We start from the raw sequence: 3,746 nt of genomic DNA, 5'->3' as shown, positions 1-3,746 counted from the left end.
GCCCTGTTGCATTGTGGAAACGTCTGCCTCTGCCCTCCAGCCCGCCGCCGCTCCCCGCCGCTGTGGATGCCGACCGGCCCCCCCCGTGGGACATGCAGGGAATGAGCCAGGAAACCCCCGAAGGCGGGCGTGGCTGTCGCTGCCCCACGGCCGGGCCGTTCTGACCACACACCAAAAGATGTCGCAGTGCACACAGCTTTAAGAATGCAAAAGGAAATATGTTCTGCTAGCAGTTTTTTTCACTTTTTTTTTAATAAAAAAAAAACAGGAATTAGCTCTGTCTGGGTGGGAGGGCATGCTTGTTTCTCTAAGTTAGGAGGATTGTCCTTGATCCCCGCCCGCGTGCACGGGATTGCGTCCGGCAGGCGACACTCGCCGGGTGGGCAGGGTCTCCCCGCGGCCTTTTGAAAGTAGCCATGAGGTCGAGGCTGTGAGGCGGGCACCCCGCCCCGGGCAGGGCGGTGGGTGAGCCTCATAGGAGGTGGGGGGCCCCACGGGATCGGCCCTCGACAAAGCCAGCAAGCGAGCAGACGGTTACTTACACAGGAAATTTCAACACGGGTTTCCTCTCTATCAACCCTGCCTCCCAACCGTGGCTGCCGCTCGGAGGTGGACCCTGGAGAATTTGCATTTTGCAACGGCCAGGCCATGCCCCCGTGAGACCTGCCGGAGCAGGACGGGACGGCCACGGATCACTCAGGGCACCTCTGTCCGCCCAGCCGGCTTGCAAAATGAGGACTGCGGACTTCCCGACACCAGACACTGAGGCACCGCAGTGGGCGGCCGTCTGAGACTTCAGGTGAGCCCTCTGCCCTGCGCTGCGTCCCTGCATTGTCGGGAATCCCGGCGGTCCGGCGGGGACGGGGTCTCAGCGGTGCAGACGTGGGTGAAAGGGGGTGGTGCCCACCCAGCCAAGCAAACCCCCAGAGAGTGTGCAGAGCCGCCTAGCCGGGAAACCCTCCTGCGAACACTCATCTGGTCCAAGGCACCTGGGCCGGCCGAGCGGGGCCCTGCATTGGGCGGGCAGTTGGGGCCGCCACATTGACAGCCAATGCAGGGGGCCTCGAACGGGGGGGCGGGGAGGCCCTGAGACCCCGCAGACGAGCCCAGGGTGCCGGATCCTGTAAAACCACGGGGCGTTTGAGTCTGTGCCAAGATGCCCCCCAGCAGCGTCTGGGGAGAAGGGGGCTCGCGGCTGGAGCGCCGGTTGGTCTTCGCTAGGGGTCAGTCACACTGGGTCGCAAGGAGGCGGAACCCCAGGCCATGTGCTTCTGCACCCAAACCGAAGACCGTTTCTCGGGGTCCTTGTCCTGTTTGTGCCATGCGGACGGTCAGGGGCGGGGCCCTCACGCCGGGTGCTGAGAAAGGGCATCGCCCCAGGAAGAAGCCCGTGGCCGTGGTGGGGATCGTGCTCGCGGGGCCGGACATTCTCGGATGTTTCCATGCTGGAGGAAAGGCAGGGCGTCGGGGCATGGCCAATGCCAACGTCGGTGCAGGGAGGGGGGTGTGTCCCTGGGAAGGCGGTCCCCGAATCCTGGTGATCGGGTCTGGGGAGGCAGATGGGACCCAGGTCCCCGGAGGAATAAGGAGGACGGATGTGAGCCTCCGGATGGTGCTTGGAGAAGCGTAGGTGGGTCTGCTTGCCGTGGGAAATATCCCCACTTAGCCACACCCAGGGAGGCAGGCAGGGCAGCTGGACCCTGTGCAAGGCTCAGCTGGGACCCCCGACCCAAGCACACCCTGTGTTGCCATGTTCAGGACAGGGGGACAGGGAGAAAGGGATGGTTGGTGACAGGGTAGCAGCACACAGTGGGTAAAAGCTGACCACCGCCCTCCTGGAGATGCCCCGTGACCAGGCAGACGAGCCCTTCCACCAACCCACATCCTGGGGTGTTGCTCCGGGTCCAGCCCCTCAGTCTGCATCTCCTCCTTGCTGTCACCACTGGTGGGCAAGGCACCGTGGCTGGGACCCTCCCTTTCACATCCCCCTTCATGTCCCTGGAGGCAATGGGGTAGGCGGGCAGGATACGGGGACCCAACATGCACCTGCCACCTCGTTCCGCCTCCCCGACTGAGGACGGGGCCTCCGGGAGGTGACCCACATCTGCCACGGCCCCTCTCGTCTTCTCCCTGGGGCCAGCAACACCATAGGGAATCGTGGCCCTGTGACCAAGCTCAGGGAGCAGCTACGGGGACGTCCCCGGGGACAGCGCTGGGCTCCCCCCAGCCATGTGTGTCAGCCACACGGACGGACGCGGGGTGCGCCTTCTCTCTGGAGCAACGAACGGATCCCGCAACTGTGTGCTTCTGAGCCAAGCTGGGATCTCCGGGGTGGGGGAGGACTGCATCCCCATCATTCCCCTGCTCCACACGGGGAAACTGAGGCTGGAAGAGGCGAAGGAGGTCGCCCAAGCACACGGAACCCAGGCTTTCTGCCTCCAGAGCCCGACCGCTAGCCTGCCATCCCATTGATCCAGGCCCTGAAAAAGTCATCATGTGCCGGGCTCAGTGCTGAGTGTTTCCGGGAAGGGGAGAAGAATTCAAAATATTGAGCTGCAGACCTGGGTTGCAGGTTGCAAGGATTTGGGGTGGGAAAAAATCCGGGAGGGCTTCCTGGCAGAGGTGGGGCTCGCCAGATCAATGTGCACCAAGGATGCTGTGAATGGGAGCGGGGGCAGGGATGGGCTCTGTGTGTTCTGGGTGTGGCTGGGGACGAGCCCAGGAGGAGAGTGACATGTTAGCACCCAGCCCAGAAAAGCCATGGAAGCTTCCAGCACTGCTGAGAATTGTGGAGCTGAGCTTTACAAAGAGATTGGGTTGGGGGGTCCTGGTCTGAGTGCCAGGATGAGAGCCGGGTGGGCCCGAGGAGACAACACCACGCACGCAGGTGGAATCTGTGGTTTGCTAGCAGATGACAGGGGCTGCACCAGAGGGGAGGGCGTCCCCTGTGACTCCCAATGGCTGGGAGGCAGGGAGGCATGGACCAACGCAGGACCGTGCTGTCTGTTGAAGGTGGTGCTTTTTGTGCAGCCGCTGGTGCTGGCCGGACCCCCAGAGAGGCTCATGAACGGGTGCTGGGCTGATGGCAGGGGCCCTGGGTAACCTCAGTATTGTTTACGGGGGGACCCCTGACAGAGAGAGGGGCTGTGGGAAGACAGGGGCAAGGGGGTGTGTCTTGGGACAGAATCAAGTGTCAGATACACAGGCGAGGGCACGGTCTCTCTGATATGGCACGGGTGGCATTTGGACTGGGTTATTCTGTTGTGCGCTGTATGGCATTGGGTGGCATCCCCGGTCTGCACCTGCCAGATGCCAGTACCATTTCCTCCCCTCAAAGTTGGAATGTCCAGAAATATCCCCTGGGGGGAGGGGCAAAGTCATGGCTGGTCACAAACCACCATGATAGATGATAGATCGATGGATAGATAGATAGGTAGATAGATAGATAGGTAGATAGATAGATAGATAGATAGATAGATAGATAGATAGATAGATAATAGGTAGATATGGTTAGACAGATGGATATATAGATAATGGATGGATGGATGGATAACAGATAGCAATGGATGGACAGATCGATAGACAAATGAAGGAATAGGTAGGTAGATAGATGATAGATATAGATAGATAGATAGATAGATAGATAACAAGTAGATATGGATAGACAGATGGATATATAGATGATGGATGGATGGATGAATGGATGGATGGATGGTTAACAGACAGATATAGATGGATAGATGGAT

The 3,746-nt window shown here is 60.1% G+C and overlaps 1 protein-coding gene across 1 annotated transcript in view; it reads left to right on the top strand.

The window, feature by feature from the left end:
- The first annotated feature begins 493 nt into the window (after positions 1-493).
- Positions 494-3,746, top strand: part of P2RY8 (P2Y receptor family member 8) — a 38,088-nt gene continuing 34,835 nt past the window's right edge. Inside the window, exon 1 of the mRNA XM_032391102.1 lies at positions 494-799. The gene's annotated coding sequence lies outside the window, so the exon portion shown is untranslated. The remainder of the gene's footprint in view (positions 800-3,746) is intronic.

This window comes from Phoca vitulina, unplaced genomic scaffold, assembly GCF_004348235.1.
Source record: "Phoca vitulina isolate PV1807 unplaced genomic scaffold, GSC_HSeal_1.0 scaffold60, whole genome shotgun sequence".
Taxonomy (NCBI): domain Eukaryota; kingdom Metazoa; phylum Chordata; class Mammalia; order Carnivora; family Phocidae; genus Phoca; species Phoca vitulina.
Note: the sequence above shows the minus strand (reverse complement) of the source record. Positions and strands in the feature narration are given on the sequence as shown.